Consider the following 23,396-nt stretch of genomic DNA (forward strand, 5'->3'; position numbering starts at 1 on the left):
TCAAAAATCCTGCCAAGGTTTGACTGGGGCTGCATCGCTCCTGTGTAGCCATCAGGGTAGAACTGAACGGGGTTGCTTTTCTGACCCGTGGACATGGTGTGTCTCTCCGTTTGTTAGGTCCTCATTGTGTCTCTCAGTACTGTGTTCAGGTTTAAAGTTACACATCTGAGCATCTTTTGTTACATGTGTTCGTAAGTATTTTTGATGCTAATGTAACTGTGATGTTCGAGGTCACAGTTGCTCTTTGATGGTACATAAAATGTAACTGGTATTTGCGTACTGATGCTTGACTGTCTCACTGGCCGTGCTGTCACTGGATTTAAATCACGGTGCACACTTCGCTCGTTTTCTCTTCAGTGATTCATTTGTTATCTCATGAATCGGCTCGTCTCTCTAGTTAATAAATGTGTATTTCTTTGTCGCCAGCTTCTTGTGGGTCTGACTAGGTGGTCACATGGTGGACGGGGGGTTGGGTGGGAGGGGGTGGGGCTGCTCTGTCGTCCTCTCCTCGTGGGCTTGTGCCTTTGTGTGAGGGTCACCCTCAAGTCGGGGCTTCTGTGAAGAAATGACCTGAACCTACTTGTGCTCTATTTCAGGGCTAGTTCAGTTAAAACTAGACAATGTACCCCCCAAATCCACTTGACCAGGGCACTCTGAAAGCAGATAAGCGAAGGGGCCCGTCCCCGCCTCCCAGCATCCCGGCCCTGGGACACGCAAGTGACAGTGGTTGTGCGAGCCAGCTGTAGGTTCCCCTTCGTCACTTCAGCAGCGGCGACAGCTCGTCCTGGTCACAGCCCACGCGGGAGGGCTCCTCTCCGGTCTGTGGACTCTGCAGCTGCCTCTCCTCGCGCCCCTCGGTGCCCTGTAGGTGTTACTTCAAACAGAAGATGGACGCTCCATGCCATCCTGCGTGAAGCCTCTGGACGGTCACCGCGCCCCGTCCCACGGGGGCGTCCCCCTGCCCTGCCTTCCCGCCAGAGCGGAGGAAGCGTTTTCTCCCTGGCGAGAGGAGTCGCCTCAGCCCTGTTTCCAAAAGGCCCATCGAACTTCCTTCAGCTTGTTTACCTTAAATCCACATGTCCTTTTCAATGACATCCTTGAAACTTTGGAAGCGGGTTTTCTATTTTTTCCATTTCCATTGTGTTTGAGCATCTGCCTCCCTGAACCACATTGTGTTCTGTGAGGTGACATCACGTCCCGTGCGAGAGGCACATCCAGTGGAACAATGAAGAGCTCCAGCGAGCGCTTCGGTGCGGTGACATCACTCGGCGTGTCAGAGTTTGCTTGCAGTCTGTAGATAATGGGTTTCCTACAGTTTTGAGCGCTCCGTGGCGAGTCACGGAGCCTTCCCTTCCTCTCGCGCGTGTCACGCGGGGTTTTACACTGACTACAGAGAGCACAGTTCGCTCCCCTCGGGGGGTCAGAGCCAACAGAGTCTCCACTTTGATAAGACACCGGTTTCAAGCGTTTGAATTTGCTCTGTTCAGGGAGCACTTAGGAGGCATCAGATACACCCTCTTCCTCCTCATCCACGGACCCTGGTGAAACCAGTTCCTGGCTGGGGTGAGCGTCTCCCCGGCCAACCCGAGCGTCTCTGGTTAAAGCTGTCCCTTGACCCTCTCCACCGCAAGCGAGGGGTCAAGGGACAAAGCCGGATCCAGTTTCTGATGCTTTCCCCCAGAGTGGCCAGCTGGTGGGAAGTCCTCCCGACTGAGTCCGTGTCGGTGGAACTGCGTGATGGCTGTGCCTTCCCCTGAAGCAGAGCCGTTCGGTTCGGCCCAGCGGATCCATGAAACTTAGTGTGACAGACCCTGGTTTCAGAGGATGCAGAGGCCAACACCACTGCTGTGGGTGAGAGAGAGGCCAGCACCGCGTTCGCTCCCCGAGGCACCAGGCTGGTCTTCTGCAGGAGGCGCTGCTCCGCGGCTGAGCGAGGGCCCTGCTGGGCTGGGGGGCTGCGGGGCCAGCAGGGACTCGCCAGGGGAGAGGAGGCCGGAAGTCTCAGCCCAAAGAGGGATTCAGGTTAAATCTGCTTGGGGTTGATCAAGGCTGGGCAGGAAGCGGCTCTCGGGGACCAGCCAGGGCTCCTGGAATCCCAATTAAGTCTGAGAACGAAGCTCTTGTCTCCTTTCAGGGGGCAGAGGACCCTGCCTTCAAACAAAAGTTGGTCCAGGTTGCAGGGCCTTTTATGTTAATTCGATCCTGAAGTGTTTCTCTCTCGCTCTCTTTTTTTTGTTGTTTTTTTAACTTTATAGTTGTATTGTTTTTCCTTTTTTATTGAAGTCGAGTCAGTTTACAATGTGGTGTCCATTCCTGCTGCGCAGCACCATGTTTCAGGCATACGTGTACACACACTTCATTCTCAGTGTCTTGTGTGACCTCTAACGAAAGGACTATGAACGTGAAATCGGCGTCAAGTTCTTAAGTGAGGTCTTTGTTTCCAAGTCTCTCGTTTGTGTCGCTGATGTTTCTCACACACGTGTCACAATGACTTTATCTTCTGTGTGTCCACATGACCGCGTAGTCGGCAGTCAAGTCCTTCCTTACTTAGGTTGAGAAATGGCTCGTTTCCCTGCGTCCTTTTTGAGAGCAAAGACCCGGGTGATGTAGAAACTCAGTGCAAGGGGAATGGACCCCTGAAAGCCCCTGGGACGCCGGGAGCGCCAGTCCCGCCCTGACCTTGGCTTGGCACAAGTCTGGTGGGAGGCTTTGCCCTGAAAACCACGCCACTCCGGAGTAGGACTTACCGTAAACAAATGTATTTTGAAGCGCCTTTGGGGTTGTTCTCTTAACCGTTGCTGAAAAATTGCTCTTTAACGAGAACCTCAAAGTGTGATCTCAGCTCCAGCGAAGGAGGGGCCTGTCCAGCTGGCTCTGGGAGCAATCCCCGCCCCCCTCTCAGGGCAGGGCCCGGCTTTCCTGCGGTGTGGACGATGGGTCGAGCCTGGCTGGCCCCCTTCCCCTGCCGCCTCTGATTTCGTGGGGCATCTTTGGGACAGACCTGCGTGGGTGCGTGCCCTGTTCCTTTCCCCCTGAGGCTCAGACGTCGGCCTGGGTGATGTCTGTGTTCACATTTACAGCAGCGGTAAGAAACAAAAAACACTGAAAGAATCCAAATGTTGCCTCTAGGATGGTCACAAAGTGCCCACCACGTGGTCAGGGGTGTGCCTGCCGTACGGGAAGGGCACGGGCTCGTTCAGAGATGCGCAGGTCCCCCTGACCCCACGTGCCCGGAGCTGGGCCGGTGCCTCGTCTGTCTGGCCAGGTCAGGCCCGCGCTCCTGCAGCCTCTGGCCCCCGGTCGGCTGCACACTCACTATCTCATTTCATCCTCAGCAATAGCGTCTGAAAGTATTTCCTGATCTTCTGGGGGAAGAAGCGGACGGTCAGAGTGATTAACTGATTGGTGCACAGACCAGCCAGTTAGAGGCAGGGCTGGTGGACCCAGGACTTGCTCTCATCTGCTGCCCTCTCCCCGGCGTCACAGCTGGGTCATCCCAACTTCCTGCCGGACGTGAGTGTCAGTTGCTGGCCCTGCCTGGCCGAGGGTCCCACCAGCCCATCCATCACGCCCCCCCAGAGCCCGGGGCCGCATCGCGCCCCCCCAGAGCCCGGGGCCCCACGCGCCCCCCCCCAGAGCCCGGGGCCTCCCAGAGCACGGTGCGTGCTCGTCACTCATCTCCTTTTTACTGTTAGCTCCAGCCTTAGCCATCTGAATACAAGTTCCTTAAGAACAATTCCTGGGAAATCTGTCCATTTCAATGGAATGGTGGCCAAGACTTGTTTTTGGCCTCCCTGTGGTGACAGGTGTGCAGCTGGACAGACCCTGGCCTCAGCCTTCCCTGGTGGTAGGAGTGGCCATGTTTGTGCCACCTTGGGGTCTGTGACTTAAGGTCCCTGAGGGGGTTCGTGTCTCCCCTCCCATGAGACGGGATAGAGAGGCTTCCTGCCACTGGACTCGACTCTGCAGGGGATGGCGGAGAATTCAGATGGAGGAACCCAAGTCTCGGAAGGGTGTCCTGGAGCAGAGCGACCTGTGGCCTGGAAAGCTCACCTGGGAGATGAGAGAAACAGCCTCACCTGTTTTAATCCACCAGCTTGTCATCAGGTCTCTGCCAGCTCGGGGTGCTCATGGGGCTTGGGACCTGACCCACGACACCTGCGGGAGACACTGCAAACGACTCACATGTCAAGTGCACCCTGTGGGATCCTGATACTGACGCGGGCGGGGGGTCAGGGAGGAGGCCCCATGTGGAAGACACGGGGGCACTGCCGGACTAGGGAGCAGGCGGTCAGAGGCACGGGCCTGGGGGGACGCGGCCCGGGGCTGTGGAGCTGCAGCAGGGTGGTGCTGCCCTGTCCGTGGACAAGTCACCCGTCCCCGCGGCCCAGAACCACAGCCAGCCTCAGCTCTCAGGTCTGTGGCTGGTGATCTCCGCCTGGCTCTGCATCCCTCTGGGGGTCTTCTGGGACGCAGTGGGCCTGGCGCTTCCGGCACAGGGTGACCTCTCCCCCAAAGGGAGGGAGCTCAGACCCCACCCCCAGGCCGTGTCCCCCTCTTACGGGGGGAGGGGCGTGGAGGGGTGCTGGGCACCTTCCTGAAGCCCCGCTGCCGGGGAGAGGCCTCGAGGGCAGAGGCCTGGGTGGGGGGCCTGGTGAGCGAGTCCTGTGGCCCCACTGGCGCTGCCAGGACGCGCTCTGGTGGGTCTTGGCTAAGTATGTTAGGAAATCTCTAGGAATGATGGGAAATAGGGCCCGGAGCGGGTGTTACACAACAGGGGCCGTGCGGCTGGGAGCCGGGCGGGAGCGCACTGCTGGCTCCGCCACTGGCCCCCGGGTTTTAGGGCTCACAGGCCCTGGGCTGGGCCCTGAGACTGGGGTCTGCCTGCCACGTGACTCAGGGTCCACGCAGGCCTCGGGCAGGTCCTGAGCCTCCCGGGGGCCCTGTGGCCTCGGATCCCGGCTGGAGCCGCAGGGACCAGGAGTCCCAGAGTCGCCCTGGGAACGCGCCCCGCTTCCTCACTTTCGTGGGCGGGTTGGGGAAAGGAACTACTAAAAATAACCAGGAAAGAGATCGCAGAGGAAGAACAAGGACGCGGGCCCGTGCTTTGACTAATATGGACTTTCTCGGTCCTGAGGAAGTACTTTGTTTCAAAAATAGCTGGTGCTTTTCCAAGAGGAGCCTTGGGGCTGTGAGCGGTCCCCTGCATTGCTGCATCGCTCCTGCAGGCCGGAGGCAGGGACAGGGGCAGAGACCCGCAGGAAGGGAGGGCTCCCCCCCCCCCCTTTTACGGTGGAATTGCTGGTGTTGAACGAGCTGCTGAAAACACAGCTGGGGGCACTGGACAGGACGGTTAGGGACAAAGATTTGTCCCAAGAACGAATTTTGAGCTTGATGAACTGGAGTTTGCCAGCATTTGTAATCAGGGAAGCTTGTTTTAACAGGTAAAAGTTGGAGCTGGAGGGCAGACACCAGAAAGGTGGCAGTGAAGAATCTACACCTTGCTTTTAAGAATAAGCCAAGCCACCGAGGACTTGCTCCGAGCCGGGTGCTGCTCTGAGCATTTTCTCTGTCAGCCCGTCCGACCTCGCTCGAGCCCTGGGCAGTGGCTGTCACCTGCTCTGTTCATTTGGGGAAACCGAGGCTCAGAGAGGTTAAGTTGCTCAACATCGGGAGCAGGGGTGGAGTTTGACTTCAGAGCATCTTTGTTTCCTTTCCAAACGGCCTGGTGGCTGTGTGTGCCACATGGGTGTGCCTGTGTGCACATGCTTGCACACGCGTGGGCTGTTTTTGGCAGGCGTGCATTTGCTGGCAGAACTCCAGTCCCGATTTCACTGGCTCTCCCGTCCCCAGGGACCATTTGTCCTCTGACACTGGCGCTTCATTTTTCACTCGCCATTTCTTATCGGCCTGCAGTCCTTGGAAAGCTATTTCCTCTGGAAGATGGATGTGAACAGTGCTTTTTGGTAAAGAGAATGCGGTTTCCACAGGCCTGAAGGCTGAGTGTTTCCAGCAGACATGGAGACGCTGTGATTGGAGCCCCGGTCCTGCTCCGCGTCTGCTCTGCAGAGGCTTCGACTTCCTGGCCGAGGGCAGGTTCAGTTTGCGTTACTATGTGTGTGGTCAAGCAGACGTCTTCCTGCCGGAGACGTTCAAGGTGGGGCCTAGGTCTGAGACGTGAACACCTGTTTGTACACTTGTGTACTTGTGAACCCTTGATGACTTTGCTTTATCACACTTTCTATTCTGTTTTAGGCTTGACCTCACTTCATGGCAAGGAATCATCTTTTTTTTCCAATCATCGGAAGTTCATCCGTGTTTATAGCAAAACCTCATCAAGTCCGACTGCTCCACGTCACACATCCTAGTGCAGCTGTAATTACGTTTGTAAAGCACGTGAAGAATCATTTGCTTAAAATGGATAACACACCCAGGGCTTGGGGCGACACAGCACATTAAAGACATGTTTCTGTGTTCAGTTATTCTTACATGCAAATCAGCACGTTCACTGCAAAACAGACTCGGTTGTTCACGAACATCTTCCAGCCTCTTAACAGTTCAGATCCCTTGATTGTGCAATTCCTCGGAGGGTCTGGCAGTAAAGCACGTTGAAGTTTATTGTGACCCAGAGTTGTCCTTCACGTTGTACCCCTGCCGGTCCTGGGTCCCCCCCAGTGTCCTTCCCATGTGCACGTTGGTGTGCTTGTCAGAATCTGTATTAATTATTTCCTCCGTTCTCTGCTTTCTGCGGCTGTGTCACTCATTCGAGAGGCCCAGCACGGCCCTTCCAGATGCTGGGAGACTCCGGGTCTTCTTGGCCCCTGGCAGTGGCTCACACTTGGTGGGAGTGACTTGGTGCTTCTATTTTTCTAGAATAGACAATTCTAGAATTTTCTAGAATTATACAATTAATGTTAATTCCTCTATGATGGTTTGGTAGCGTTCTTCCAGGAAACTAACTGGGCCTGGAGATTACGTTCTGGGGTTGCTTTTAGTTACAAGTTGGATTTCCTTAATAGCTCAGAGGCTATTCAGAGTCCACGTGTCAGAGGGTAAGTCGTGGGAGTTTGTGCTTTTCAAGGAATTGGTCCACTCATCCAAGCTGTCAAGCGGGTGTGTGCAGACTGGACCGTTTCGGTCCCGGTTGCCATGCTGACACCTGCAGGATCTGTGGCAACACCCCCTCACTCCTGGTACCGATACACTGACAATTCGTGTCCTCCCTTCTCTTCTCTTTGTAGGTCTTGCTAGAGGTTTGTCAGTTTCGTTGATCTTCCCAAAGAAAAGGCTTCTTGCTTCATGGTTTTCTCTGTTGTTTCTGTGCTTCTAACTCCACTGACTTCTGTCTCTTCTGTCTGTTTCCTTCCTTCTGTTCGCTTTGTGTTTACTTTTCCGGGTTCTCGAGCGGAAGCTTAGATCATTGACTTGGACATTCCCCTCTTTTCTGACATAAGCATTTAGCGCTACACACGCCCCACACGTTGTAATATGTGGCATTTTCATTTTCGTTCAGTTCAGTGGACGCTTCATTTCTCCTGAGACTTCCCCTCTGACCCACGGGACGTTTAAAAGTGCGCTGGTTAGTTTCCAAGTGTTTGCGGAGACCTTTCCATTTCTGATTTCCAGTCTGGTTCCACTGTGGGCAGCAAACATTCTGTATGATTTTACCTCCGCTCCACTCACCGGTTTTGTCTTCCGGCCCAGGATACGGTCTCCCTCGCTGTGCTGACTAGATCCTGCGGGTTGGTGGTGGTGCTGCGTTCAGGGTCTGCTCCCCCACTGATGCAGCCCTGTTGTTTGGTGCACACACGTGTGGGATTGCTACGTCCTCCCGGTGGCCTGACCCTCGTATCATAATGTCATTGGTAATTTTTTTTTTTTTTTTGCTGGAAGTCTGCTTTATCTGATGTTAATATAACTCTCTTATCTCTTTTAATTAATGTTTGCATGGTATGTCTTTTTCTGTATCGTTTCTTGTTGGCAATATGTAGTTGTGTCATAATTTTCAACCCACTGGGCCAATCTTTGTCTTTTAAATGATGTATTTAGACCACTGCATTTCATGAAATTATTCATTGTTATGCCTTAAAGCTACCATTTTATTTTCCTTTTCTGTTTGTTTATTTTCTTTTCTCTGTGTCTTTTTTCATGGCTTTCTCTGGGTTAGTTGAACACTTTTTTTTGACTTCCATTTGGATTTATCTCTGTGTTTTTAAATGTATCTCTTTCTTTATAGAAGTTGTTGTTGTTTTAACCACAGGCTCCTGGTGCCAATATTTTCCACTTTGAGTAACATTTGGAGACTCCTCCTCCCTCTCTGCCCCATTTATAACCTCGCTTAAAATACAATTGTCTTAAATCTTCCCTCCACGTACTTTGAGAGCCGCATCAGAAAGTGTTGCAGCTTTTGTTTCAACCACTAAGAGTAATTTAGAGAACTCAGCAGGCGAGGCGCAGCGCATCGCCTGGACACGTGGTTTTACTCTTTCCGTTGTTCTCACTTCCTGCTGCCCAAGGCTCTTCTTCTAGAGCCTTCTTTCTGCCCGGAGAACTTCGTCCAGCTCCTCGGTCAGGCTAGGTCTGTGAGCAGTAACTTCCTCTTTTTTCTTCGCCTGAGGAAGTCCTGAATTCCCGTCTTCCTGGAAGGTGTCTTACGCATACGGGGGCTGCATTAACAGCGCGTTTCTTCCGCTGTGTCAAGAGTGCTGTGGACTCTAATTCCTGGAGAGAACTCACTCCCCTTCAGACTGTGTTTCCCGCAGAGAAAAGGTATTCTTTCCTGCAGCTATTTTCAAGATTTTTCTCTTTGTTCTCATATTTTCGTCACTTGGCCGTGATGTTTTCTGGAATGGATGTCTTTGAGTTTATCCTGTTTGGCATTTTCTCAGCTTCTTGAATCTTTAGGATTATGTCTTTTGCCAAATTTGGAGATTTTTTAGTCATCATTTCATTGAATAGTTTTTCAGACTCGCTCTCGTCCCCCGTTCTTCCAGGGACTCTTGCCATGAATGCGAGGTTTTTTCCCACCTGCAGGGCCTGTGACGTCCGTTTTTCTTCCCCCCTTCCTAATTTTTCTTCTCACTGTCTTGACTGGGTAATTTCTGTTGTCCTGCTCATGGATTCTTCCTCTGTCTTCATGTTGTTGAGTCTGTGTACTGAGTTTAAAAAAATTTCAATTATTTTACTTTTCTGTTCTAAATTTCCTTTTGTTTCCCTTTGTATCTTCTGTTTGCTAAGACTTTCTGTTCTTTTATTTGTTTCAAGTGTGTTTGTAATTACTCACTGAAGCACGTTTCTGATGGTTGCTGTAAAACCCTTGCCACATAATCCCCGCGTGCTGGCGTGGTGGTGCTGCTGTCTGTAGACTGTCTTATTTTGTGTTCAGGTTGAGATGTTCCTGATTCTCAGTAGGATGAGTGATTTTCAGCTGAAATTTGGACATGTTAGGTATTACATAATGAGAATCTGCAAGTTCATGAAAACTATTTTTATCTGACTTCCTCTCACATCACTCCAGCAGGGGTAAGGGGCCTCGGCCTGGTCCCTGCCAGGTGAGCTAGAAGCCCAGGGCCGCCCTCTGGACTTGATTGGCACCTGCGGGAGGAAGGGCTTCTCATGCTGCTGGGTGGGAGTGGGGCTTCTGGCCTCCACCCTGGCTGGATGGAGAGGGGTGCCGTGTCACTGCTCCCTGCTCGGACTATGCTGTCACTGCCTGGGGTGATGAAAGTTTGACATCACTCCATAGGGAGTCGGAGGGACTCCTCCTTACCTCAGGGAGGAGGGGTCTCCATGCCCCCGTTGGGGATGAGTTCTCAGCCCACCCACTCCCCGGCCTTTTGCGACACACCCTGGCCAGGCGTCCGGGGCAACTCTTTGCACTTGGATGGCCTGGGGAGCAGGTCCCCCCTTGCTCGGCCCTTGCTGGTGGGGCCAGGGCCGCGGTTTCCCTTGGAGGTTTGGAGGGAGCGCAGCGGGCGTTGTCTAGACGTTCCCGTGCTGTCCGGCTGCCCCTCTCCTGGTCCTGTGCTGAGACCGCAGGCTTCTCTGGGGGCTTTTCCGGCTCGCGCCTGTTTGCACTCCTGGGTGGCCGGGATCTGCAGCTCCGGGGCTGGGATGTAAGGCAAAAAGAAACCCAAGGACTTCACCCCCATTTCCCCTTGGGTCCTGAGGTCTCCGCTGTCTGCCTTCTCCTCTCTGCCTTTCTGTTCGTGTGTAGAGACTCTTCGCTGCCTTTGTTCATACTTAGCAGGAAGAAAACGTGTCCCTTACATCTTCCCAGAAGTGCAAGTCCAGTGGAGGCAGCTTGATTTTTACAGTTTTTATTTGAAGTATTTTATAAGCATCTTACTTTTGGAAAGTTTTTAGAACCGAGTACATTTTCATGGTTTGCATAAAATAGGAGCTCTGTTCACGCTCATACTTCGTTTTTGTATACATTTAATATTATGCCGTGTAATGCATATTGTGTCCCACAATGTGCAAGTCTATCTGTATCACATAGAATGCATTGTTACACTACAGTATAGAATATGTTATGTAATATATTATACATTAATTATACAGTATATTAATGTATTAATTCATAGCATCTAAATGTATTGTACACAGTGTCATTGCACACACGCCACTGCACAGTTTACATTATTATGCATTATATACAGCAAACTGACTCACCAATGAACGAGTTTTGACGCCTCTTTTTGGCGGCCTGGAGCCATGTGTCACGGAGCAGGAGAGGATGTGATCGTTTGCCAGGGTGACAGTGACAGTGCAGCACAGATGTCTGTCCCTGCAGCTCTGGAGGGAGCGTCCCAGAAGAAGGTGCCAACAGGGCTGGTCTCTCCTGGGCTGGGATGGCTGTCTTCTCAGTGCGTCCTCCCATGGTGTGGGTGTCTGGGTCCAAATCTCTTTTTCCTACACGGACACCACTCATTTTGTTAGGACCCACCCAGTGACCTCATTTTACCATAATTACCTCTTTAAGGACCCCATCTCCAGATAACAGTCCCCTTCTGAGGTCCTGGCTGGTAGGACTAGGACATGACTGTTTAGGGGACACGATTCAGCTCCTAAAGGGAGCGGGGCACAGACAGTGGAGGGAAGAGCCCCGGTCCTGGTCTTGACTCAGAGGCAGTGGCGGGGCCTGGGCTGCAAACAGAGGTGGTGGTGCAGGTGGGCGATACCCCGGGGCCCCGGGAAGCTGGGCCAGCTTCACAGAGGGATGGAGGGACGGAGGGACGGAGGGACGGCTGCCAGGCTAGAGGGGCCTCTGCTCTCACTCTGTTCACCTCCTGCTCCAAACAAACTGGGAATGCTTGCTTCTGGAGAAGGGCGCCGCGACCTGGGGTGTCTCCTGTGTCCTCGGCCAGCTCCAGGCTTCTGTGTCCATGGTGGTCAACAGTGCTCACAAGCGAGTTTCATTATTTCCTAAAAGAAAGATGGCTTTTTTCATAGATTTTTTAAGGAAATTGATTCTGATACTTCAGTGAAAGGGAAAACAAATGACGGGGTACCTGTCAGTAGCCGTTTTTGTTATAAGAACTCACATGTCCTGGAGAAGTATTCTTGGTTGGTTTTTTTATTGCTGTTTTTTTACACTTAATACAACATACACACTTAGATTTACCAACTGAATTTCCTTTGACCTCAAAACCCCATGTAAACCGAGACTCCAAGCACAAACTGCTTTTTTCCGTCTCCCACCTCAAACAAACACATTTTCTGTTGGATTCAAAGAACCCCGTGGACTCTCCCAGCAGCAGTTGGTAGGAAAAAAATAGCCGCCCGAGAGCCTCCTTCCAGACGTGTTTAGCAAACGCGGTCTTATTTTAATCTTTCATTATGATTTATTGAAGTATTCGGAGTCCGTCCGGAGCCCCGGCCCAGCCGCCCCGGCCCCGGGAGATGAATGTTCTTTCTGACTCGGCTGCGCTTGGCAGTCTGCTCAGGGCCCGTTGTCCCTGCACCCCTGAGGAGAGAAGAGCGCTGTGTATTCTAGGGAAAAAAAACACGGCTTTCAGGCCCTCCTCCCAGCGCGCCCTGAAGGCCGGAGCGCGCCTCGGGCCCGGGAACAGAGCGGCCCTCTGTGGGGCCGCCGGCCGCAGACTGGCTGTCTGCGCGGGGGTTCCTGCCGCGGCGGGAGGGGCGTGCGGCGCCCCCGCGGGGCCCAGGGGAGGAAGGAGGCGCTCCCACCCACGCCCGGCCTGGGAAGCTCGGCGTGGCCTTCGGAGGCGCGCGCTCCCTGGACGGCTCTCCGCAGTCCGGGCAGCGGGCGCCTGGCGGCCCGGCCCGGCCCGGCCCGGCCACCCGGCCTCGCTGGAGAACGCCGAGCTCGGGGCCGTCCTGCCCGCCGCCCCGCACTGGCCCCGGCTCCGCGGGCGGGGCCTTGTCACGGCCGGCCGGCCGGCCGCGCCGCCCTCCCGGGCCCTCAGCCTGGTCCAGGCTGGACCCCCGCGCAGGGGAGGATGCGGGCCCCGAGCACGGCGCGTGCGCCACGGCCACCGCTCGGGCCTGGCGGGGGGGGCGCCGCAGGGCCTCTGCAGGTGCGCCCGCGTGGGGACGGAACCTGGGCCGACGGCTGTGGGTGCCCGGAGGAGAGGCTGCAGTCTGTGCCGCCGCGGCTGCTCGGCTGGGCGCCCTGCATGGTGAGGCGTCGCGGGACCTGCGCTCATAGCCCCCGGCTCCTCGGCATCGTCGGGCCCCACCCCTGACCCGGCAGAGTCCGCTTGATGCGCGGGGAAGCCTCCCGGGATGGGCGGTTCCCGGGAGCACTGGTTCTGGTGGATCTCGACGTTCCGAGTGGCCCTGAGGAACAGGCGCCCGGACGGAAAGAGGCACAGGAGTCGTCGTCCAGCCCGAGTGTCCTCCCTTTGTGATGAGGCACCGAGCCCCGTGGAGTGTGAACCCCGGTCCCAGGACCTGCACGAGGGGCCAGGCACTTTCATGGCTCAGTCAGCAAGGCCCCCGGGAGTCTATCCTGCTTCCCCGAGGGGCCTCAATTAAAAAATTCTCTGTGGAGTCTAGCACCTTGAGTACCACAAACATCTCTGTTAAGCTGAGTTCTCCTAATCTGGTGAGATGAGGAGGCACCTGTCACCTGTGCTGGATGTTTCTCTCACCTGTGCAGTGGGAGGAGTCTGTGTCTCTGGTGGGAGCCTCTTGTTATGAGATGTGAATAATACAAGACGTTCACTAGTCACATTTTAGTGAAAAAACAAGTAACTTATCCTGCCCTCGGACACGCAGGCGGCAGTGAAGGAGGCAGCAGAGGCAGCCCCAGCCAGGCGCGTGGCCTGTGGTGCTGGCTGGTAGCTGGGGACCCCAGGCCCAGGGCACCTCAGCTCAAGGACTCCACTTATTTATTCACGTTCTCCTTGCTTATTTGCCTGTTGTTTATGTGACTTTCTTGTCTGGGGGAGCTGGACTGAGCTATTAATGAACTAGGGTTACTTGTTTAGGGTAGTCTGGTTGAATTATTGACCTATTTATGTGATGCCTCTCAGCTTCATTCAAAAAAATTGGGAATTCACTCTACAACTGGGAAAACATTGAGTCTTTACTGCTCAGAAATGCTGTGACCCTTGTTTGAAAAACAGCAAACTAAACCAAACAATCAAAAAGCTAAACCAAAACCCTGTCCCCATCTTGACAAAAGGACAGTGGACGGGACGGGGGGTGAGTGGCGGCTGTGAGCTGGGGACAGTGTCAGGGCCCCTCCCACGCTGAGCCGCATGGAAGGAGGGAAGTGTCTTCGTCATCCCCGGTGTTGGCTGCAGAGGCTGGGCTGTCACAGCCGCACTTCTGCTCTTGGGAGGATGAGTTAGACTCCTTTTCCTCCCATGGGGTGCATGAGGCTGAAATCAGTGGGCATCGAACAGCTAACACACAGAAGGAGACTCTGAAGTGTGGGGACTGCAGGTCGGGTGGGGACCCGGCACCTGTGAGCAGAGCGGAGTAGGTGCCCTGGTTTCTCTCCTTCTCGTACCACAGACTGGGGGTAGGACAATCCGGAATCTGGAGGTGCAGACAAGGACCAGCGAGGGGAGCTTGGCAGGACAGAGAGCTTTTCGACAGTAACCACTGATTCTGCCCAAACCCACCCACGCCAGCAGACACCGAGAGGGGAGCCCGGCTAGGGGGGCCAGAGCGACTAACGAAAGCTCGAGCACTGAGTACTTGGAGCCCCTGGGGGACCAGGGACAGGCCAGGACGGAGGAGGAAGAGTGAAAGTGTGGAAAATCCAGTGTGTTTTCCTTCTCTTATTGACTTGTTTAAGTTATGCTTGACAGTTTGAGCAAAAGTTATAAAACTTCTCGATACAGCTTTAAGTGAGAAGCAGAAATACTTAAGACAATAATACTCTTAGTGACGGAGGATAAAGGTATAGAAAAGGGACCCAGCCTTTCTACACTTCACTCAAATGTAAACTGGCTGCCCCAGGAGACTGTGGGAATTTCTGTACACCCGTCACTGGGAGGGCGTTCAAAAGGGTGCGCTGCCATTGGAATTCTAAAAATGGGTTTAAGTGAGCCACCGGATGGAAGAACAGGGAAAACAAGAGAAGGGAAAACCAGAATAAACAGAAACAAATAAAGTGACAGTCTTAAGCTTTAACAATTCAGTAATTATGTTAAACTTACATGATCTCAGTGCATGAACTAAAAGAGATTGGCAGTGATTTTTTTTAAATGACTTAATGATATACTGCCTATAAGAAACTCATTTCAAATCGATGATATAGGTAGACAGAAGGAAAAAAGATGTATCATGCGAACATTAATCAAAAGAAAGGAGCTGTCAAATCTATATTCATACCAGCTAATGTAGATTTCAAAGCAAAAAAAATGACCTGTGACATTATGACACGAGGGTCAGGCCACCGGGAGGACGTAGCAATCCCACACGTGTGTGCACCAAACAACAGGGCTGCATCAGTGGGGGAGCAGACCCTGAACGCAGCACCACCACCAACCCGCAGGATCTAGTCAGCACAGCGAGGGAGACCGTATCCTGGGCCGGAAGACAAAACCGGTGAGTGGAGCGGAGGTAAAATCATACAGAATGTTTGCTGCCCACAGTGGAACCAGACTGGAAATCAGAAATGGAAAGGTCTCCGCAAACACTTGGAAACTAACCAGCGCACTTTTAAACGTCCCGTGGGTCAGAGAGGAAGTCTCAGGAGAAATGAAGCGTCCACCGAACTGAACGAAAATGAAAATGCCACATATTACAACGTGTGGGCGTGTGTAGCGCTAAATGCTTATGTCAGAAAAGAGGGGAATGTCCAAGTCAATGATCTAAGCTTCCGCTCGAGAACCCGGAAAAGTAAACACAAAGCGAACAGAAGGAAGGAAACAGACAGAAGAGACAGAAGTCAGTGGAGTTAGAAGCACAGAAACAACAGAGAAAACCATGAAGCAAGAAGCCTTTTCTTTGGGAAGATCAACGAAACTGACAAACCTCTAGCAAGACCTACAAAGAGAAGAGAAGGGAGGACACGAATTGTCAGTGTATCGGTACCAGGAGTGAGGGGGTGTTGCCACAGATCCTGCAGGTGTCAGCATGGCAACCGGGACCGAAACGGTCCAGTCTGCACACACCCGCTTGACAGCTTGGATAGTGGACCACCAGCCTTGTGGGGAGAGGGCTCGCCACCCACGTTGGCCAGTAAGATAAGGAGGGAGCTTGCTGGTGGGGTGGGGGAATCGCGTCTGGAAGCAGGAGTTTTTCTCCAAGAGAAGGACCAGGTTGGGGGTGGGGGTGGGACAGGACGCAGCAGCCCTCGTGTCCCTCTGGATCTGACGGCTGAGGCTGAATGTCGTCACAGACATACTGAGGAACGTCAAGTGGAAGGAACCCACATCTCAGTATATCCCTGCAGTGTCTGTGCACCTCGCCTCCGAGGTCCTCCTCGTCTGGGGACTGACTCAGGGGTTCTATGGACTTGCAGACAGAAGCGTCCGTAATGACTCAGAGAACACCACTGATGCTTGTTGCCAAGGTCCTGGCCAAGGTTACTCCATGAAGCTGAGTCTGAAGGATTTGCACCAGGGCAGAATACCATTTTTTAATTAAATGAAAATCTTTGCTTTGAAATAAGTGGAGATTCACAGGCAGTGATGAGAAACAGCGTGGAGGATGGGGGCCCTGTCGTCAGTTCCTCCAGCGCTACATCTCGCAACACTGTAGCACAACATCGCCACCAGGACGCAGAGACCGTCCAGACACGGAGCGTCTCCGTCACCGCAGACGTCCCTCCTGTTGCCTTTCTCTGCTCGGCCCACATTCCTGGCCCTGCTTCGTCCTCAAGTCCTGGCAAGCATGAATCTGTTCTCCATCAGTGCAGTTTTGTCATTTCAAGAAGCTGCCGACCGTGTGCGAGGGTAGATGTTCCCTGTGCGTCCCTGTCTGCTGTCAGCATGGGAGCAGTTTCTCTGCGTCCTTGCCAGCATTCGGCACTGTCATTGGTCTTCATTTTAACCATTCTGACAGGTGTAGAGGGGCACATCTCCTTGTGGTTTTAATCTGCATTCCCCTGATGACGGGTAACGTTAGGACATCTTTTCGTGCCCTTGTGTTCCACCTGCACTCCCTCCTCTGTGAGACTTCTGCTCCTGTCCTTTACCTGTTCTCTAATGAAAGCGTTTTTGTTTTTTCACTGTGGAGTTTTGGGAGTTACAAAATTGTTTTAGCAAGTGTATTTTTTTTTTTTTGGCTAGTGTCTTTGTTTTGCCTTTCTATGTACATTTAAAAATAACCCAGTCTATATCTACAAAAAAATGTTCCTGGAACTTTGATAGGAAGCATGAGAAACATATACACTGATCTGGGGCAATTTGGGACCTTTAAAGCTTGAGTCCTCTGATGTGTGAACCAGGTGCGTCTCCGCTTTTTAGATCTTAGGTTTCTCTTGTAAGAGCCTTCTCGGTTTGGCACAAAGGGCGTGCTTTGAAAGTTGTTCTCTCTTTGTAATTGTGCTGTCCATGTGGTCATTGTCAGTATGAGGAAATGCAGCTGACTTTGCATGTCCATCTTGTGTCCTGCAAACTGGTTGGATTCGTGGATGTCCAAGGGTTTTCTGGTAGATTGTTTGAGATTTTACAAGCAGACAACCCTGTCATCTGTACCTAGGGACATCTTTAATTTTTTCCTTTCCAACCTGGGGCTTTTTCTTTTCCATCCTGGCCTTATTTCAGTGAGAACTCCCTGAGCTCTGCTGAACCAGGTGGTGAGAGTGGGCCCCCTGCCCTGGTCTCTGACTTACGGGGAGACTGTCTTTTCCCATCAGGACGCTGATGGCTCTAGGATCTTTGCAGATGCTCCTGATGAAATTGAAGGAGCTTTCCTGTGCCCCTAGAGTTCAGAGAGGTTTTATCATGGTTGGATGTCAAATTTTATCAGATCCTTCTTTTTGCATCAGTTAATACGGCCACGTGATTTTCCTTCGTTAGATTGTTCATATGGTGTATAATCTAGATCTGTTTTCAAGTATTGAACCAGCCTTGCCTCCACAGTGGATTGTGGTCTATAATTCATTTTATGTAATTTTGATTTTATTTATGACAATTTTGTTAAGGATTTTGAGTCTGTATCCTTGAAGGATGTCAGTCTGTTCTGTTCTTTTGTTGCACGATTCTGTCTGGCTTTGATTCCAGTGAATGAGTTGGAAAGGACATTTTCCTCTTCTATTTTCTCTGGTAGACTTTGTACAATTAGTGTTAATTCTTCTGTGACGGTTTGGTAGCATTCTTCCGGGAAACTAACTGGGCCTGGAGATTGCCTTCTGGGGCTGCTTTTAGTTACAAGTTGGATTTCCTTAATAGCTCAGAGGCTATTCAGATTCCACGTGTCACAGTGGGTAAGTCGTGGAGTTTGTGACAGGAGGCTGGCTTTCCAAAATGCCACCTGTGAGGGGGGCGAGGAGGGTCTGGTGCTGAGAAGGGCCGCCCCTGCCGCGGCTTCGTGGGGTGAGCGGGTTGACGGGGAAGTGTCGCCGTGGTCAGTCCAACAGCCTCGCTGGACTGGTGAGGGCAGGGCTGGCGCTGAAGAGAATTTAAACACAGAACCGTCTTTGTTCCCCAAAGCCTCGCTTTTGACAGGGGCGACTTTGTGGATCTGCACTGTCCAAATAACTGTTCCATTACATTAATTCACTTACTATCGTTTAAGGGAAGGGGAGGCTTTGGGCCAGTGTGACCCCTGCTCTGGGTGCCGGCGGGTGGCCGTCAGATGCCCGCTGGGCCCAGCGATGCTTCGCCGTCCCAGAGCCGGGTTGGTCCTTGGGGCTGTGAGTGCCCCAACCTCACGGACACGGTGTGGAGGCGCCTGGGAGTGACCGTCACACTCTGCCAGCGCTGTGCTGAGCTTCCGTTTCCCTGATGGAGGCCCCGTCCCTCTGCTGACCCCTCAGTGCTTCTGAGGGTGGTGGATGGGGCCCTGGCCAGCCATGGATTCCCACAAAACGCTCGTCGTGGCAAAGAGCTCATTATTTGTAACTGTGGCCACAGACTTCTCAGAGAAGAGGGCCGTGCGCTAAGACCCTTTTCTATAAGAGAGGGAACTGGAAAGCACAGGGAATGTGGGAAGCCCACTCCCCTACCGGCGTCGTAGGCGGAACGCTGCGCCCTGTCCCGCCGGGGCTGGAGGCATCCCGCATCAGGCACCCCCGAGGCGCTGCGTGTGGGCGGCCTGTGCATGGTGTGCAGTGGGCACTCGCGAGCGTTCCCGGGCAGCTCTGGGTGGCCTGGGCCTCCTGCAGCGCCTCGCTATGACAGGGACTCAGAAGGGCAGACGTGCAGGCTAACCATCGTTTAAAAGCAGCAAAACCCACAGTTAGCCCAGTTTCTTCTTACTATGCCCTTCAAAGCAGTTTTGGTTTGGCTTCGGCGTCTGCTATGGGCAAGGGTTTGGATCAAGTCGTATTTTATCTGTAACTCTTCCCCATCCTCGGTTTGCAGGCAGGGCCCCCATCCCTGCGGGTCTGCCAGCCTGGAGTAAATAGTGCCTGTTGTGTGTCTAAACACGCATCAGGGCTTAAAAACCAAGAGGGGCGGGAGAGATGCTTCTGAATTCTCATCAGTGTTTCAGTACACTTAAGTTTTTAAGTATATATAGTGTGTGCATGCATGTGTGTGCGTGCATGTGTGTGTGTGTGCACCTGTGTGTGTGCACCTGAGGATGGCGTGGGAGCACACGGCCCTGGGGACTTTCTGTAACTGGACGCAGTCCCCATTCCATGTAACTGTCGGTTAAAATGTTACAGAACCGCCCGGCGGGCGAGCGCTCACGTAAACTTCACAGCAGATCCTTTCTGAAAGTTTTCACACAAGGAAAAGTTGTTTAAGGCGAAGCCAGGTTGCTCGACATTTATGTGTTTATTCAATTCCATCTATTTATTTTTTATTTCACAGCCCCTGGGACCGCGGGCACTGGGCTCATTCATAAGAAGGCTCGTGGTGTTTTTCTGCGGGTCGTTTTACAGCAGGAGAATATTCTCCATCAGTGGAGGTCTCTGTGAAGTGTGCATGTGGCTCATGGACGTTGAGGAGTGTCTGCACCCTCCTTGGAGGCTCTGACTTCAAAACCCCGGGTTCAGCGACATTACTCACTCCCGTGGCTGGTTCCTCCTCCCCGCTCTCTTCCTCAAGCAACAAATGGTGGCCTTTTATCTTTGCTCTGTTAATTCTTATCAGCACCTTAATTATTTAGATGAGAGCCAGCAGTGTATCTGGGAGGGACTTGTGGGACAATTGTTAAGGCACCAAAGGAAAGACAAACAAACACCTCCAGATGGGAGCGTAAAGCTGACTTGGCACAAAGCACCGTCCTGTCCAAACAGTGGAAAAGGCGTGTATGTACGTTTTCAAAGACACTTGAATGTTTTTAAGATTTTAATTTTCTTCCTATTCTTTTTCATTATAGGCCACTGTTGTTTATCTCTTTTATATGTAGTATGTGTGTGTGTGTGTATATAACTAAATCACTGTGCTGGACACCAGAAATTAACACGTTGTAAACCAGCTGTACTTCAATAGAAAGAACTCTGAAAAAATTTTTTTAAACTAACCTAGAGGATGCCAGTAGTTCCATTTCATGAACAGAGAGGGTGACCAGTGTGACATTGTGCAACTTGTGTGAGGTCCGATGTGAACAGCGTTTTGGCCCTTGTGGCCCTTGTGTGAACCTGCGCACCCGCGCTGGCCTCGTTTGGAGGGTCCTCTCACAGGATCCCGGCTTCCTTGGGTTGGCTACCTGCTGTGACGAATACTGATTCCTCATTCTGTCCCAAGAACTGTCCTTGCCGCTGTAGGGGCTTTCATTGAAAAGGCCCACCCTGGACCCGTAGCTCCGACGCGATGCCCCAGTGGCCTGCGCCCAGATGCCACCCCAGCCCGGGGGCCAGGCCTCTGTCCCGGTGGCCGCCCCTCCCCTGCCCCACCAAGGGGTCTGGATGGCTGGTGGCTCTCACCTGCCTTTGTTCTGCCTGTTTCTCTGCTGCAACACAGAGGGACGTGTGAGTGGTTCTCACCACCACGAAGGCCACGCCGTGCCGTCCAGCCAGCTGGATCTCTTCCCTTTCTCCTCAAGAACGTCCTGAAACTCACGGGGGTCGGACTGGAGGAGGAGTGGCTACTTGCCCTTTTTCAGACCTTGGGGACTGACTACTAGCTGACAGCGTCCAGCCCTCCTCACGCTGCAGAGGTCACCCTGCGGAGGTCAACCTGCGGAGGTCACCCTGCGGAGGAGGGAGGCAGAGGGCATGGGGTGGGTGGGGGCCCGGCTGGTGCCCGCTCCACATTCACCCAGCCACCCTGGCGGGGACAGGGGACCTACACCTGCTTCCTTGGCTGCAAAGGGCTGGGGTCCGTAATCCCTGCTCTCAGACCCGTGATCGCCAGGGGTACCCAGCACACGCATCCCACACGGGGCCGGGAGCAGAGTCAGTAACTGACTGTGTTGTCCTGTCTTACCTGGATGCCATCCGCTCACCTGCACAGGCAGCGCCTCAGGAAGCGACATTTCATTCCAGAGATAATACAACCTCAAGTTCTGAATGTTTCAAACTTTCCAGCTGCCAGACCCTCTTTACTGCCAAACGAAATCATTACCCAAGGAAAAGTATGAAATTTAAAGACGATAGCCAGTAAAAATGACCATTGGTGTGTCACTGTTCAGTGGTTTTGAAAGATGCTATCGTGTTAACAGTGTTTGAACACGTCTTTGTACATACAGCCAAGTCCGTCTTCCTGGAGGGTTTAAAAGGCCCCCTGAGCGTTTCTCCCTGGTGTGCTTCGTGATGCAACACAATGGATGCATACGGCACTTCTGTCAACTTACAGGTGATGCTTTTGAAGTTATCATAAATTCTTAGAATTATTTCTTCTCTTGTATAGATGTCAAAAGCTTAGCAAAATAATGTGTATTCGTTGTCTGCGTGTGATTTCATATGAAAATACCAGAAAGGAGACACCTGTGCGTGGTTGTAAAGATGTCACGTAGCCCAAACGTCAAACTGACTCAGCAGGTGTCATAACTTTCTGGATTGCTCAGCTCTGGCTGTGTTTGTATGGCTGTCTGACCCTCTGTCACTCTCATTACAACGTCCGGAAGCTTTAGTAAGCTCTTTATAAACCGACAATTTCTTTCTTAAGGTCTGTGCGGCAAATTTGAACAGTCCTACAAACTCATTTTAACAAGGTTTGGACTTTGTATACATTCTCAATAATATTAAGCCATGAAATCTTTGCACATTAAAAAAGTTTTTTTAATGCTTCCCAGTGTGCTCTGCTGTAGGTGGACCCCAGGCAGGGACCCTCAGCTATTTTGTAAACTTTCATTGTACAAATGCCTTGAGGACTAGGTCTTTTTCCTCCCATCTTTGGATATATTTTGCCATCTTTTCTTGCCATCGACTTGGCTGGAAGGTCAGTGGCCACTGTGTCATTTCACATCTTGTCCCTGTGGTTCTCTGCAGGTAGCAAACCCGCTCATTTGACAGAGCTGATTTCATAGCCAGCCAACCAGTAATATCACGTCTGTATTCACAATTTCTTCTAAATATCTTGTTTTCAAACAGCAATTTATTACTCATTTTAAAAGAAATTATTTTGTACCCCAAATTTATAATAAATTTCAGAAATACAATATAGGCAAAATGCAAAGCTGACAGTAAGCACTAAAAGGGCCTTTCATTCGACCTGGACTGACTTAAGAAGGTTGCGTGCTGGCTGGTTATAACACAGACCACCGGTGTGTGAGAACGTGCCTGCGGAAGGTGTCACACCCAGGAGCAGCAGTGTGAGGGCGCAGGCGCTCAGTGCCTGGGCGCCTTCCTGGTGGGCAAGTGGTCGGTGGGGCTGAGCTGGGCAGGGATTGAGGGCACACCAGGGTCCCCAGGTCAGTCCACCAGGTCCCAGGTCAGTCCACCCAGCTCCCCAGGTCAGTCCACCCAGCTCCCCAGGTCAGTTCACCAAGGTCCCCAGGTCAGTCCACCAGGTTCCCCAGGTCAGTCCAGCAGGGTCCCCAGATCAGTCCATCCAGCTCCCCAGATCAGTCCACCAAGTTCCTAGGTCAGTCCAGCAGGGTCCCCAGGTCAGTCCAGCAGGGTCCCCAGGTTAGTCCACCAGGTTCCCCAGGTCAGTCCAGCAGGGTCCCCAGGTCAGTCCATCCAGCTCCCCAGGTCAGTCCACCAAGTTCCTAGGTCAGTCCAGCAGGGTCTCAGGTCAGTCCACCAAGTTCCCCAAGTCAATCCACCAAGGTCCCAGGTCAGTCCACCAGGGCAATGCACAGTTTGGGAATTGTAACTCGAGTAGATCAATTTGTTACAACCTGTCAACTAAGAAAGACAGCTGATTCTATTGGAATCAGCAAGGGCTGGTGAATCAGATCCAGGTTCAAATCCTGCCTCTGTTACTTGTAAATACAATGTAATGTTTCTCTTATTATAATGCACTTTTAGTTGGTGGATTGCATTTTCAGCCCATCCCAAATTTACAGGGTTTAGAATATCAAATAATGGCTGACTCTTCAAAAAAATACATAAAGTTGGAGTGGTTTATTATTAGTAAATAGAACTTTCTATTTTATTAATAACACAGTTTCTAAACATAACTGCTTCTTGTAGATACTTTGTCTTAAGACCAGCATTTAAGTTGTTTACATTTGGTGGGTTATTTTCTTTCCATTTTAGACTTGAGTTTATCATGGAAACAGAGTAGAATGGTGGTTGCCAGGGACTGGGGAAGTGGGGAAGCGGAGGGGCTGGTGAAGGGTGGAAACTTGCAGTTACAAGCCGAGTAAGTCCCGAGGAGCGTGTGTAAGTGGTGACTGTGGTTGAAACCTGCATTGTATCTCTGCACTTTGCCAGAAGAGCAGAACTCGAGTGTTTCCACACACAC

General features: G+C 52.3%; 1 long non-coding RNA gene across 3 annotated transcripts in view; it reads left to right on the forward strand.

The window, feature by feature from the left end:
- LOC116149674 (uncharacterized) overlaps positions 1-23,396 on the forward strand; it is a 37,364-nt gene that overhangs the window by 3,983 nt on the left and 9,985 nt on the right. Inside the window, exons 3-4 of one of the 3 annotated variants that reach the window (XR_010378462.1) lie at positions 5,991-6,157; positions 6,256-6,618. The exons of 1 other annotated variant lie outside the window; for it this stretch is intronic. This is a non-coding gene — a long non-coding RNA (uncharacterized LOC116149674). Of the gene's footprint in view, positions 1-5,990; positions 6,619-23,396 lie in introns of those variants that run through there. One more of the 3 variants, XR_010378461.1, reaches the window with a different exon arrangement.

The sequence above is a fragment of the Camelus dromedarius genome, chromosome 30 (genome assembly GCF_036321535.1).
Source record: "Camelus dromedarius isolate mCamDro1 chromosome 30, mCamDro1.pat, whole genome shotgun sequence".
Taxonomy (NCBI): Eukaryota; Metazoa; Chordata; class Mammalia; order Artiodactyla; family Camelidae; genus Camelus; species Camelus dromedarius.